Source organism: Stenella coeruleoalba (assembly GCF_951394435.1).
Source record: "Stenella coeruleoalba genome assembly, chromosome: 9".
NCBI lineage: Eukaryota > Metazoa > Chordata > Mammalia > Artiodactyla > Delphinidae > Stenella > Stenella coeruleoalba.
The window spans coordinates 20,570,753-20,587,126 of NC_137155.1; the positions used below are offsets into that span (position 1 = coordinate 20,570,753).

The following is a 16,374-nucleotide window of genomic DNA, read 5'->3' on the forward strand; positions in this document are numbered from 1 at the left end:
TCTTGTAACTGATTTTTCTCCTCATTATGGGTAGTATTTTCCTTTTTCTTTGCATGCCTGCTAAGTTTTGTTTGGATGCCAGACATTGTGAATTTTGTTGTTTGGAGCTGTCTTTTCTTTGTATTCTTATAAATATTCTGAGCTTTGTTTTGGAACACAGTTATGTTATTAGAAACAGTTCTTCAAGGCATGCTTTTAAAGCTTTGTTAGATGAGTCCTGAGCATCCTTTAGTACAAGGCTAATTTAGCCTTATTACTGGGGCACTGCCCTTCTCAGTATTCTAGCTGTTGCCCATTACTACAGGATTTTTCCACTCTAGCTGTGAACTCTTACCATCCCTGTGTGAACTTTGGTAATTGTTATGCCAGCTCCTTTCTGGTGGTTCTATTCCTGGCTTTAGGTAGTTTATCTTCATAAGTGTGCTGATCAACAATAATCAGCTGAAGACTCAGTGGGAATCCTCTTCAAAGCTCCAGAGCTCTTTTGTGCTCTTCTCTCCTCTCTGGTACTTTGCCCCGAGAACTCTAGTTGTTTTGCTATCCTCGAATGCTCAAATCCGTCCTCTCAACTTGGGGAGACTGTCAGGCTCTGGTTTTCCCCTCCTAGCACTGTGTCCTGGAAACTCTACAGGCAGTACTATTAGGAAATAATAGGGCTCACTTTTTTGTTTCCTTTTTCAAAGATTATTGTCTTGCACAGCATGTTGTCCAATGTCTGAAAAGATTTCACGTATTTTGTCCTTTTTTTTTTTTTTTTTTTAGTTTTAAAGGTGGGAGGGGGAATTCTCTGACGGTCCAGTGGTGAGGACTCTGTGCTTCCACTGCGGAGGGCTGGGTTCGATCCCTGGTGGGGGAACTAAGATCCTGCAAGATGCATGGTACAGCCAAAAAAAAATAAGATAAAAGGTGGGAGGATTAATCTGGTCCCTGATACTCCATCGTGGCTAGAATTGGAAAACCCTCTTCATTAAATTTTAAAGTAATGCTTTAAAATACATAAAGTACCATTTTTAGTATTGTTTTAATTAAAACCCATGATTTTAGAATGTATTAGCTTTGGATAGCAAGAACCAAATTGTACCGTACGTTTTGACTGGATAAACGTGTTTATGTTCAGCTTCCTCAGCATTCCTGTTGTACTTGAAACAAATGTAGGAGTGTATGGTGAGTCAAAAGGAAAGCAACTAATTGCATTTTCTTCTTTTTAGAACCCAGTTCTCATTGACAAAAAATGTGAGAGAGTGAAAAACATGGCTATATTATTACTAGGGCAAATTAATGAGAAGTAAGTATTAATATTTCTCTAAAGGTGTAATAATTCAGATTTTATCATCATTGGAAAATATTTGCCACAAAGACTAAAAATACCGCTGTGATCCAAAAATACCTTTTATATTTTGAGAGGTCAGTGTAACTTAACTTTGGAAATAATAGGTATTAAAGGTTGTTAAAAATCTCTGTAGAGGAAATGTAGTTAAGATGTTAGAAGAGTATGTCTAAAAATGTCTCCTCATTGATCATAGGCAACTGAAATGGCCTTTTTCTTTTGATGGAGGTGAATTATGTAAATTGGTAAAATCAAAACATAGAGTCAGTTTTCTTTTGTCTACCCTGTGCATCCCTTTCACTGCAACCACACTACATGAGAAAATAAACTTAATTATAAAAGGAAGGCTTTATGTGTATTAAGTTGATAGTGTGTGTGTAGAAAATTAACATGAGAAAGGAGATATTTTAAAACTGAATTAAAAATTACTATAGTTATTTTCTTCTTTTTTTATTTTGACATAATTTGACTTTGAAAAGTTACAAGAATTCCTGTATACGCTTCAGAGATTAACCAAATATTAAACATTTTACTGCATTTGCTTTATCCTTATTTTTATATATACAGATATACATTACTTTTTTCCTGACTCATTTGAGTCTTTATAATCCTTTAACTATGTGAACCTCAGTTTTATTTCCTAAAAACATTCTCCTACGTAAGCAAAGTATGATGATCAAAAATCAGGAAATTAACTTTGATACAATAGTATTATCTAATCTTCAGATATTATTCACATTTCACCAGTTGTCACAATACTGTCCATTATGGCAAGAGAAAATCCAGGATCACATCCTGCCTTTAGTTGTCATGTCTCTCTAATTTACTTTAAGCTGGAATAGTTGTAGAGCTATGTTTATATGTCATGATATCGACATTTTTTTAAAGTGTTGAGGCCAGTTATTTTGCTGAATGTCCTTCAATTTTAGTTTGGTTGATTTTTTTCTCGAGACTAGAGTCAGGTTATATACTTTTGGCAGGAATATCACAGACATAATGTTCTTTCCAGTACATTATATCAAGAAGCAATTGCTGCAGTTTCTCCTATTACTGGTGATGATAACTTGTATCATTTAGTTAAAAAGGTATCTGCCAGGTTTCTCCAAAGCTAAGTCATTATTTCACTCCTTGTAACTATTAAGTACATTGTGGAGAGATACTTTGATTATGTAAATACCCTATTACTCTCAAACTTATGCATTGGCTTTAATATCTATTGATGATTATTGTACAAATCAGTTTTCAAGATGGTTGCTTAAAAGTTCTCATCACAAGGGAAAAACTATAACTGTGAGGTGATGGTTGTTAACTTATTGCGGTAATCATTTTGCAGTATATACATATATCAAATCATTATGTTCTACGACTTAAACTTATGCAATGTTATGTCAGTTATATCTCACTAACATTGGGGGAAAAAAAGATGGTTGCCAAATAGTGATTTTTTTTTTTTCCAGTTCACCAATTTCTTCTGTGTTTATTAGCTGGCTTCCTGGTACAAAGAAGGCTTCCTGCTCCAAAGAAAGCTTCCTTCTGTTATTTATTTATTCATTCATTCATTCATTCATTTGTATCAGTATAGGCTCATTGATTTTTTTAAATTCTTTTTTTTTTTAATTTATTTTATTTATTTTATTTTTGGCTGCATTGGGTCTTCATTGCTGTGTGCGGGCTTTCTCTAGTTGCAGTGAGCAGGGGCTACTCTCCGTTGCAGTGCGCAGGCTTCTCATTGCAGTGGCTTCTTTTGTCGCGGAGCATGAGGTCTAGGTGCGCGGACTTCAGTAGTTGCAGGACACAGGCTCAGTAGTTGTGGCTCGCGGGCTCTAGAGCACAGGCTCAGTAGTTGTAGCACACGGGCTTAGTTGCTCTGTGGCATGTGGGATCTTCCCGGACCAGGAAAGTACCCATGTCCCCTGCATTGGCAGGCGGATTCTTAACCACTGCACCACCAGGGAAGCCCTGATTCTTATTTTATTCTTCTGACACTGTCCCTATTATTCTTTGAGCACTTTAATTTCTGACCCAACAAGTTGTTCCAGGATCACCTTGCACTGTCTCTATGCCAGCCCTGGAATTAGACATTTCTCTAAGGGGCCTTGATTCTTTACTGTAGATTAGTATTTAGAGATTTGGTTGTTAGATGTGCTTATTGCTACTGAGGAATCATTGTGTCTAGGCCCTCTTAGTGGATATAGCTAAGTGCATTGTATATGTGTGAGCATCTATGTATGTGGATGTGTGTAATACACCTATATGTTTTAGAAAGGATTATTGAGTTAACCAGTATCATGGCTGCTAAAAATTTAAAAAGTGAATATATCCTTAGGCTGCATGACCAAGTGATCATGTCCCTATTAGTAGAAGTTATAAGTCCACAGTGTTTTGCATTCTTCAAATAGGTTGTTTTGTTGGCCAACTAGATTCCAGGAATTTAGATCTTATCTGATAAGGAAGATGACCTGGATAGTGAGAGGTTTGAAAGGCATGTTATGTGAAGAAGAGTTGAAGGAGCTAGGAATATTTAATCTGGAAAAAGAAGAGATTACAACAGCATCTACTTACTATATTATTTTATGTGAAGGCAGAAGATGGAAATTTATTCTGTGCCCATTTAGAGTATATAACTAATACAGGTGAATGGAATTTAAAGAGAGACACCAATTTATCTCTGAATAAGGAAATTTTTGAGGCAAGCTCTCTTCTAATGGAGTGAACTGCCTTGAAAAAAGCCTCAAACTCAGTTATTACCTCTCTTCAATCAGAAGAAAAGTTTGCCCATTTTCGTATAGTTAATTTGTGCTGTGAGAAGTTGGAGCTACTTGAAAGATGTCTCAGTATGCTGTATTTAGTGGCTTAGTTAATTGTATGTCTCATGAGATGCATCATGAGGAAAGGGTTCTAGTCTAAATATATGTAAGAAATACTGTATACATAGTTTCCTCTTGTATATTTATAATGCACAGCAACATAGTAGGCTGTGGGAAGTCCAAAGAAAACTTGTTTGACTTTTTCTAATGTAGTGGATTTAGGGGACAGGTTAGACTAGAGATGTAATCTACATATGTAGTGGTCATTACCTACACATGGTATTTAAACTAAGATATTTTGAAGCAATCACCAAGAGACTGAGTGAAGACAGAGAAGATATCAGGGACTGAGCTCAGGGAGAAGATGGGAGCCAGCAAAGAAACTGAGGAGTAGCCAGAAAGTTAGGAGCAAACCCAAGAGAGTGGTTTCCTAGAAGCTAAGTGAATAGTGTTCCAAGAGGAGGAAGCATAGTCAGCTGCGTCGTATGAGCAACTGAGACCTGACCATTGGATTTAGCAACCTGAATTTATTCGTGTCCTTAAAGAGAACTTTCAGTAGAGTGCGGGGAGTAAAGGCATGATTGGATTGAAGAGAGGAAGTGGAGAAATTGGAGGAGACAGCAAAATTTTGCTGTGAAGGGGAGAAGAGAAATGGAATAGTTGCATTTGCTGAGCACATACCTTGTGTCTTAATACAGTCATCCCTCGGTACCTGCAGGGATTGGTTCCGGGACCCCCCACTGGGGATACCAAAATCCTCTGGTGCTCAAGTCCTTTATATAAAATTGCAGAGTACTGTAAAGTTGAAGAGATTAGGCAACAGTGAAAAGAATAAGCTATACACAGTTGAGCTCATGATTCTGGTTAAATAGTAGTTGTAGTACGTTTAGAAAGTACTTTCCTCTGTGGTATGGATTTGAATGGGCTAGAAATTGAAGTGTTTGTTTCCTGATTTATAGAAAATTCCCTCAGGTTAAAAGAATGTTATCAGTGTAGTGGCTATTAAATTGTGTTGCATTCCTGAGTTTCCAGGCAGCTTGGGCCAGTTGGCTTGGTAGTTAGTAGTAATATGAAGCCCAACCCCCAAACTTCATTTTTATTAGCCTTGAATTGATGATCTGGACATATTAATAATGGTATTACATGAAATAGTGAGATTTAATATGTTCATTATTTTAAAAATGACTCAGTTTTCAAGAATAGTTCACTTGTCCCATAAGAAGTTATCTGGTATATTTAAAGCCATATGTCCTAATTTTAAATTGGCTACTATAACTATGGGGGAAGAAAACCCAGGGAACACAATTTGGTTCTTATTTCTATTTCATCATTAACCCTCCATCCACCTTCTTAGAACTAATTCCAAGCTCATTTCTTATATGTGTATGCTTTTGCTGTAGTTTCAGTTACTTATTGTAAGGGAGTGAAGTTGTTAGACCCCTGTGTTTAGTCTACCATTTTTTTCCTGGTGGTTTGAAATATTTAAATCTTAAATTACTCTTTAAATAATTAAGTCACTTGCACACCATTCCTTATATGTTCTTACAATTTAATTTCCTGTGATGATCTGGGCCTGGAAGAATCCAAAGTAACTTGTCAAATAGGTCAGAACAAGGAGAAAGTCATTTTAGACAGAGGAATTATCACCAGGTCTAGAAGGCAAGCATGAAAATATATTTGGTAACCCACATGGCCTGACTGTAGGATATGTATATGGATGGCAGATTGGAGTGGGTAGGTTGTGTGTGGAAGAAGGTAGAGATGATGGATGCTACTGATTATAAAAGCAGTGAATCTATGATAAGGTTGTAAAAGAAGGTCTTTTGTTTACTATGCTGATTAAACTCTTTTCTTACATAGTAGGAAATCATTAGAGATTTTTTAAGAAGGAGAGAAACATGTTGAGGTCAGTATTTTAGAAAGATAAATGGTGAAAGTGAAGAAATAATAAGAGACTGTCAGAGTAGTCCTGGTAGTAGATAATATGGGCTTGCACCAGGTCTGTGGTAGTGGGGCTAGGGAGGGGTTATATGAGAGATGTTTTGGCGGTGTGACAGGTTGATGCATTGATTTATTCCTTCATATTTATTGAATGGTTCCTGTGTGCCAGGTAGAGAATTTGTGGTGTTGGGAAAGGAAAGGAGACAAAGATTCTAGGGTTCCTTGCTTAAGTACCAAATTGAGTAGATAATAAAAGAATAGTAGATTTGAGGAGGAAAAATGCATTTTAGATTTGTTTTCCCTGGAGGTAGTTGTAACAGCTTCACAGAAGAGCTTAAGCTTGGTTCTGTATTTTCTGTTTAGTATCTTGAATTTATAAAAAGAATTGAAACTGGGTGTCTTCCCTTTACTTCCCTCTGTTAGAAATAACAGAAGTAAAGTTGCAGCTGTTGTTAGTTTAGAATCCTATTTTAGAATATTTAAATTTTGCTTTTCAGTTGAGTCAGGAACTCAAAAGATTGTCATTAGCACTTAAAAAATAAATGTTAAAAAATAAATTTAGGTATTAGTAAAAATGAAGTAGAATCACAGAATTTTCCCTTCACTAAAAACCAAATGAAAATAGGAAAAAGTGGGTGGGGGAAGGAGAGGGCAAAAAAGTGGAATAGAAGAGCTTCCCTGGTGGCGCAGTGGTTGAGAGTCCGCCTGCCGATGCAGGGGACGCGGGTTTGTGCCCTGGTCCAGGAGGATCCCACACGCCGCGGAGTGGCTGGGCCCGTGAGCCGCGGCCGCTGAGCGTGCAAGTCCGGAGCCTGTGCTCTGCAACGGGAGAGGCCACAACAGTGAGAGCCCCGCGTACCACAAAAAAAAAGGAATAGAAGCACACGAGAAAGGGGTATGTACAACCTTATGCCAAATACTTCAAAAAGTGGAGGCCAGGAAAGAATGAGAAGATACTGGGTGTATCTGTCAAGGTTTATAATTCCAGCCCCATATCCCAGAAGCCAGACTAAGGAAAGATGAGGCCTGCAAAACAGGAGGTATCCTCACTAACACTGTCCAGCGAAGCAGATCTAAGAGATGAGTAGGAAGCGTAAAGTCAACGAAAAATCCTTGAGAAGACCCGCATACTAATGCTGAGTCTCACACTTCAGGGAGCATTGACATTTTGAAAGGCACTCTTGTTAAGGGCAAGAACCAAAGCCCATGAAGGTAGGATAGCCCTCTGACTGGGGGGATGGATCCTGGTATAGGACACTTAATGACGTTTCAGCAGTGGCTGTACGCAAAGTCCAAACTAAGCTTTCTTTGTCCATTTCCTGCATTGATGGGTTATAGAAAAATAGATTAAAAGCAGTATCCAGATCTCAAATTGAAGTTTGTGTGTGATGTGTGCATGCACATGTGTGCATAGAAATAAAAATGTTCCCAGCTAAGGTAAAAAGGATGTTGAAGTTGTCAAGGAGAATCCATTAGATATCAAAATAAGTAGGAGCTCAGTGTAGCACTCCCCATGTTAAACACGATCAAGAGTTTTTTAGAAGATGGCATGGTAACTCTACAAATACACTCCAGGAAAAAAATAAGTGAAACAAATGACCATGAAAAGACAATAAGACTGTCCTACCTAAGCATAACTTGTATCCATGGAATAGAGACTCCACCAAATGGAACAGAAAAAGATTTCAGAAATATCATGCAAAAATTAACATTTGCAGGTTGAAAGGCTCTGAACACCAGGAAGAAAAATTGTGAAATGTTGAAAAATGACTACACCCTAGTAGTTAGTAACTTTAGAAATAAGCAGAGAATTATTTTGGCATCCTGGCGGAAAAGAAAACCTGACCTATATGTGGTGTGGGGGGGGAATCTAGCTGACTGCAAACTTCTCAGTTACGTACAATTCCAAAAGACATTTGAACAATATTTACAAAGTTTTGATGGCAAAAAAAGTATATATCAAAAGTATTATACTCAGCAGTCTCAGATTTGGTTTGGCTGCTGATAACAATGGTTAAAACTATAAGGATTTATAATCTTGGATACAAGAAATATGGAGGTAGACAGTCAGAACTGGTAAGGTGACTTCATCCGGCAACCTAGGTTCCTTCCTATCTATGAATACACCTGGCTTCTGGTCTCAATATCACTGTCCATGGTGGCTGCTGAAGCTTTGGCCATTAAAACAGCATTCCAATGAGCAGGAAATAGAAAGGGGGGAAAGAACCAAGGACTTTCTCCAACTGAGTGAGATTCTTTTAAGGGGCCTAACTTGGAAGTTCCACCTAATACCGCTGTATCTGGACCACAACATAGTCACAGCCAGACTTGGCTTAGGAAAGGTCTTTATTTTGGGCAACAATGTGTCCAGCAAAACGTTTGCAAAAGGAAAAGGAGGATGGAATAATGGGAGTCAATTAGCGATCTTTGGTGATTTTCTTTTTACAGGTGTCCTCTTCTTTTTTTTTTTTTTTTGCGGTATGCGGGCCTCTCACAGTTGTGGCCTCTCCCGTTGCGGAGCACAGGCTCCGGACGTGCAGGCCCAGCGGCCATGGCCCATGGGCCCAGCCGCTCCGTGGCATGTGGGATCTTCCCGGACTGGGGCACGAACCCGTGTCCCCTGCATCAGCAGGCGGACTCTCCACCACTGCGCCACCAGGGAAGCCCATACAGTGTTCTCTTCTTTATCAGCCCTTTCTTCTTCTCATGTCACCTTGACTTCTATCTTCTCCACTTCATTTAAATTGCTCTTCCCAAGTTCATTCTAACCTCTGTTTTGTTTAATCCAATGATCTGTTAGCAGCCTACTCCTTTGTAAAAGACCTTCCTCTCTTGGATTCTGTGACATCGCACTCACCTGCTTTCTTTCTACTCATTTTCTGTTCTTGGCCTCTCTTGTTTCACTTCTCTGAATAGTAGTCGACTTGAGGCTGAACCCTTTTCTTCTCTAATTATACTCTTCTTAGTTGATATGTCACGTGATTTTATTGAAGTCATCTCTGAGCACAGGTCTTAAGTATACTTTAGTTTTGACAAATGCATATACCTGTGTAACCCACCTCTGATTTTAAATATTGACTATGTGTTCATGGCTTCTATACTCATATCTCCATCTTTATCTTGAGCTCAGACTCAAGTATGTAACTACTTGTTTGACATCTTTATTTTTATGTCAAATAGGTATTGTTACCTTAACAGGTCTAAAACTATTTTTTTGTATTTCATAAACCATTTTTAAAATTAATTTTTATTGGAGTACTTTACAATGTTGTTCATAAACCTTTTTTAAAAAAAATATGCATCCATCTCAGAAAAATGGTTCAAACCCAAAACCTAGATTCTTCTCCCTAATCCCTCCCCCAACCTGCCCCATCCTAGTCCATTTCTAGATCTTGTTGATTTTACCCATAAATAAGCTTCCTTTCTGTTCCTTAAAAATTCTGAGCTCATTCTCACCTCAAGGTCTTGGTGTTTACTGTTCCCTCTGCTCAGAATGTCCTCCCTCAATTCTTAGCATAGCTGGTTGTCCTCATCCTTCAGATCTCAATTCACGTGTCATCTCAGAGGGGACTTCTTTGGCTATCTTTTCCAAAGGTACCCCGCTCCATCCCAACTATATCTCCCTGTTTATTTCCTTCATAGCACCACCTCAACACAAAATTATATTGTTTGCTGTTCATTTTCTATCTTCTTTTTCTGCATTGTAAGTTTCGTCACGGCAGGAACCTTGTTTCTTGTTCACTGTTGTGACCTTAGTGCCTACAACAATGCAATATTAGTAAGTGTTCAGTAAATAAATATTTTTATTAATATATTAATTTTAATTAATATTTATATTAATATTTATTAATGTATTTATCAGATACTGGCTGAAACATCTCTAGTATTTTTCAAATTTTGTTCATGGTATTTTTAATGAGGTATAGGTAGCAATTTTTAATCTAAATAAATTCATTTTGATGATCTATTAAATCTTTAAACCATTTGACTATCATTTCATGCATTATCATTTGTTACCTGTAACACTAATTTAGTTAATGTTTTTACTAGAGGCCTCTGATAACATATCCATATTTGAATGATGACTGAACGGTTGATGTAAAAAATTTCTTGTGAGTAAATGAGGAAGTTAAACCATTTAGATTGTATTTTGTTATTGATTTTTCCAAATGGCACAACAGTCAAAACAAGAATTACTTACATAATACAGTATCAATTAAGTATTTGAAGGACCTTTTAAGTATTTAAAAAAAAAAAAAAGCCCAAAGGAATGCTACTGGTAGAGATTTTGTGGGTACGTGCTAAAGTTAAGAAACTTAAAATTCAAAGAGCTGCTTTTAAAGGACATACAGGGTGGGTTGGCTGTACACATCAGGAAGTTCTACAGAGGGTTTTGTGGGTATTACGATTATAACTCTAGTTATTCTCTTAGATTTCACAGTAGTACAACATGCTTTTATAAATACAGATTTACACAGAAGTTACTTGGCTGTAATTTTTCTTCTTAGGTTAGGTGTTATCCTCTAGCCCTTAAATACACAGACTATGTGTTGGTTCCATGAAGGAAAATAAGAATTACAAATATTCCTTTTATGAACTGGTATAATAGAAAGTGTGTACCTCTTAGATCTCATTTTGCATTTGATTTTTCTATCCTAAGATTGGAAATGACTTTAAACATATAGTTTGTGGTATTTATTCTTCACAACATTTCCATGAAATAAAATCCTGTTCCAGATGAAGAATTTTGTAAGTTTTCAAGAAATTGTAACAATTTATAGGTCATATGATTAGAAAATAGAAACCCTGAAACTAGTAGAAGGTTTCCTTCTGTCCACACCAGGCTCCTCCTACCAGAATTTCACTTTTTTTTTTAACTTCAATATCAGTATGAAAAAATGCCTTTCAATATCAGTATGAAAGGTATGTTTATTACCTTTTTAAGGACAGAATAGCTTTGTTCCTAGTTTCTGAAGTCTAAAAATTGCTTATTTTAGCCTTGGAGGAGGCAACTGAGTTATATATAACTTTAGCATTTAGGAATAGAGGTAGACTAGACTTGGCAGGTTTGACTTTTACTCCTGTTCATTGTACTTTATAGGTCTGCAAATCCTTATATATTGGTTGATTGAGTGACATATCAGCAAATAAACGAGCCATATTAATTAAACTTCACAATGTCTTTGTACCTTTTAGTATTAGGGAAGAGTATGTTTCTATGTTTATATGCATGTCGAGGTAGTGCAGGAGTTTGACGGATAGAATTTTTAATTTCTGTCCTGCCACCTAAAAATTGTCACTCTCCATCTGGCACTACAAGAATGAAGTTGTTAGCCACTGTGGTCGCTGACCTTCAACACACCCTGAAAGGAGTTCAGGGTGGAGTTTGTGGAGATCAGGAATGAGGCACTCTGTGCTCTCGGAAAAACTGGCAGTACAGGCCTTCATATAGTTAGATATTTTCAGAAGATTTTATGAGCCCAGTTTCTTGTACACTTTCATATCTGGAAAAGCACTAAAATCATTCAGGGAGACATCTGCTCCTCGTGACTAGCAGCGGTCTTCTTGTGACTAGTAGCACCCTTCTGCCAAAATGTGTGATTAATTGCATGTATCCCCACCTTTACTAAAATCACATATATACCAACCTCGCCCCCTACCTCTTCGGAGCAGTTCCTCAGAGCTTTGTGAAAGGCTAGTCTTCCAGGCTGTAGTCCTCATTTTGCCCCAAATAAAACTTAACTGACCACTCTCATTGTTGTGCTTTTTTCTTTTTTCAGTTGATAGAAAAATTAAATTCATTCATCTGTGATGGTACCAATACTTTGGTTGGCAGCTGTTTAATTTGGTTTGTAAACATTTGTGGTTAATATATACAGAAAGCTATCGGAGAGTTCTGAGGTAGTAAAGACATTGATTGGACTGCTCTCAAAGAACTTATGGATAGTGGTAGGGGCACATATACAGACAAGTATACAGAAGTCTGTACAAAACAACATATTAAGTGTAATGGGAATACAGAACAGGATGAGAAGTATTTAATGGAGGAATTTGGGAGAAACTTATAGAGAAAGTAGAATTTAGGAGGCCGTCTTGAAATCTTCCTTGTTTTGGAAAGAGAAGAACTGTTAATTTTGACACAAAGGTAGAAAAGTGTAGGAAGTGTGGTATGATTGAAACAGATGTATGAGAAGACGGTGAGCAATAATGTTGGGTAAGTAGGGGTTAGTGTGAGACTTTAGAGGGTCTAAATACAATTCTAAGTGCAGTGGGGAGTGACACAAGGTTGCTGAATAGCATAATAATGAGATTCCAAATATGTATGACTGATTTAACTAATGTTAATATTTTTGGGTGTGTTAGTAAAGGAATTCACAGGAACTCCTGTACATTATTCGAATTTTTATTTAACCTTTATTGAGTTGTGGAATATTTGACTAGATGGCACTGGTGGAAACTAAGGCCCAGAGAACTCAGTAACTAATTCAAAAGCCCTAGCTCTTAGTGTCAGAACTTGAATCTAGAACCCAGTTCTCCTGATGCTTAGTCATTGCTTTTTCTCTGCTCTCCTTCCTTTTCTGCATATTATAATGTGTTGGGTACTTAGTGAGACACAAAGGAAGAAGGATGCCTCTTTTTTTCCTTAAGAGTGTTTACATATGATTGAATGACATGTGTGGCTATATTGCTTTGCATTTTTATTTAAATACCAGATTTATTAGTACAAATCAGTGCTGGAAGAGACATCCAGCTTCAAGTGTTCCAAATGAACACTTACAGAAAGCTAGCTTCATCTTAGAGGAAGTAGGATTTGAACTGATCTAGAAGGATGGATGAGTGGAGAAAAGGAATGAGAATTACAGCACAAGTGAAGTTTCAGAGGTGTGCATAAATTATTTTCTGAGAGTAGTGAGAGTCATGCTGGAACAGAGAAATTTGTTTTAGAATTATGAGAGAAGTACATTGTAACATTATGTAGTATTCCATAGACTGATTTTTTTTTTCTAACATAGGGAATGGTTAAAAACTTAATTTTTCTTTGGCTATATCTGTGCAAAGAATACTTGTGGGTATTTGATAGTGAGATTCTTTTTTTTTTCTTTTTTTTTTAGAATTTTATTTTATTTATTTTTGGCTGCTTTGGGTGTTCGTTGCTGTGCGCGGGCTTTCTCTAGTTGTGGTGACTGGGGGCTACTCTTCGTTGCGGTGAGCGGGCTTCTCATTGCGGTGGCTTCTCTTGTTGCAGAGCACAGGCTCTAGGCGCGGGCTTCAGTAGTTGTGGCTCGCGGGCTCTAGAGCACAGGCTCAGTAGTTGTGGTGCATGGGCTTAGGTGCTCCACAGCATGTAGGATCTTCCTGGACCAGGGCTCGAACCTGTGTCCCCTTCATTGGCAGGTGGATTCTTAACCACTGCGCCACCAGGCAAGCCCCTGATAGTGAGATTCTATTAAAGCAGACTTAACATACTGTCTCTTCATAGTCATCTTTTCCCTCTATCCTAGTCTTTGGCATTATAAATGCATTTTGTGTAGACCTTGACATAGTAAAGAGTAATTTCAGATGTTTTGACAAGTATGATGACTAAAGCAGCATCGAGAGAATTAGCTCAGAGTAACTGTCTATGGCAATATTTAAATGTTATGCCTATGGTTAGCTCTGTGTTTTCACAATTGGATTATTTTTATATCTTAATATCATCTATCAAATTATTTGATCAAAAAAGATTAAGATCCTCTGTTTAAGGTACCCAATAAGCTTAATATTCTACTTTTTTCTGTAAATTAATTTTAGTGTCAATTTAGCATAAAAAGTATTTATCATGAACTATCATGATAAAAGAGACTATAAACCTGTATTCCTGGACCGTTAGAATTAAAGAAGTTGGAAAAGCTTTAAAAATAATCTTTATTATTCATGAAATCATTTGTTGATTTATTATTTCTTGTTGTTTGTACTCATGTGTCTGTGCTTTGTCAGATGTCTGATTCAGGAATCTGTCTTAGCATGCTGTAAGACCTGTTTTAAAAATAGATATGAGCCACTCCGTGTCACTGAAAGGTTGTTGACACAATGGAAAAACTGTTAAATGAGTTTGTACAGCAGAACTTATCATTACCTGAAGAAAGGTTGTGTTTCTTTTTTTTAAACAAAATTGATTGAAATTTTATGTCCGTAAATCCAAATGAATATAATTAAAATATTTAGAACATTTTATGTACCTAGTGTACTGTTAGAGTTGATTTTCGAAATTTATTTCTTAGTGTAGCTTGGTGTAAACCAAAGTATATAAAAAAAACTTTGAGATTATTTTATTTGAACCAGGTACTGTTTTCCTCACTTCCACTGAAGCTTTTTCTTAAAAAAAAAAAAAAAAAACAACTATTTGTATGACCATTTAAATATTCCCCAAATATATTAAATATCTTATATATTTAATAGATTGGGTGAATAAAAAATCCTTTCACATTTTCTATATGAAATGCATATTATTTACACTACTGGGGATTAGAAAGAGGATCTTTATTTTGGTAGATAAGCTGGAATTTTTGTCAGTAAAGATTCGGTGAGATTAAAGGACAGTAAAGTGAAAAATGGATATTTTCATACTTTTTGTAGCTTGCATTTGGTAAGGTGGGGACAGGAGAGGGAGGAGAGTTATAACCAGTTTGGAAAACATAAACTGTAGTCTTCACAGACAATTATAATGAAGGTGTAATGTTGTAATGAATAGTCTGCTGACCGAATCAAGGTAAAACCTTTAGGGCAAAATGTGATTTAAGTTAATGAATTACTCCCAAAGGCCTCCAGGACAGAAAAACAAAAAATGGAAGATTTTAAGTCAGTAAGGACAAGCTTCCCCCCAGAACCCTGGTAAGAGAAATAAAGGTAGCCACATCTGACTGAGAAACTTCAGAGGAGGTGAACTTTGAAATCTCTAAATAATCCATGTGTATGGAGTGGAGAATTGACATTGCAGTCTTAGGATAATCAGGTAGCTATTTTTATTTTAACTATGAACAGAAACTGATTGCACGTTTTTCTTCTCTAACCTGTTTGCCATGTTTAAAAAAGGAAATATAAATATTTCCCAGTTCCTGAATTGGGGAATTTTAAAATATAAAATTAATAAAATAATTATAATTGACCATCTATATTTACTAGACTTTGGTAAGCATTTTATGTATATTGTCTTATTTATTAGTCACAAAAACTCTATAAGGGATAGATAGGTACAGTTACTCCTGTTTTATAAGTGAAAGAAACTAGATCATAGAGGTGAAGTGACTTCTTCAATATTGCATATTAGTTAGTGGAACCATTTGAATTCTCATCTTTTAACTCTATGCTCCTTCTCTTTCCATGATGCCAGGGAATTTATGAGGTTTTCAAAACATGGCTTACTTGAATTTGATCAGTTAAAGATGCAATCAGTATCTTAGGAAAGGTAATAAATAATCTGGTCTCTAACACTGTCAAAATTATATGCAGTCACAACATTGTAAATCAACTATATTTCAATAAAAGTTAAAAAAATACAGGCAGTAAGTAAATTCTGCCTTAAATTTTAGAAGTTGATCTGAATATTTGAACTTGCTGGTGATAATTGTCATTATATTTGAATCCTTATATGCTCCCAAGAATGGAGTATAAAACCTCTGGTATTTTGTTTACTCTGGGCAAACTCTGTAGTGTTAGCATCTCGCCGGTTGCAGATCTGCATGTGCTAGGATTGGCTGAGCAGGGTGCTCTACTTTCAGAATTTTCTTGAGATCCTGTTTGGCCTTGGATGATCCTAATTTTTAATGAGTTCTGCAATGAATTGTGCGTTTGAACCTGTTTAAGCTCATCCTTAACACCTGCCAGAGATACCTCCATGCTGGTGTAGAATTAAGACTAGAAAAGTATTCCAGAGGTAACTGGAATCAGTCTGAAATTAATTTTCTCTAGGAGTAAGTAACCATTAAGTTTAGTATCCAGAAAGATGCTTATGAAGTAGTCTGTGGTAAATTTCTGAAGGTTAGCAAACTGTGATATCTGAGAAGTCCTTAATAGTAGCTATTCCTGTGTAATTAACTCTAATATTAGCTTAGTATTTAACGTAAATTAATTAGGTTTCTCTAGCTATTTGATTTTAGTTCAACTTTGTGTTTACTGAGCATTAGGGAAAATTAAATATGATTATAAATTTTGGAATCTCTATCAAGCCATCCTTTAGCAACCGTAATTGATGCTAGTTCCTAGATAGAAGCTGAAGCAAAACTGATCTGTTACTGAGTGAATGGATTGATTATAAATGAA

At 36.5% G+C, this 16,374-nt stretch overlaps 1 protein-coding gene across 10 annotated transcripts in view; it reads left to right on the top strand.

Moving 5' to 3' along the window:
- PHTF2 (putative homeodomain transcription factor 2) overlaps nucleotides 1–16,374 on the top strand; it is a 160,824-nt gene that overhangs the window by 13,940 nt on the left and 130,510 nt on the right. The gene's annotated exons all lie outside the window — the stretch shown is intronic.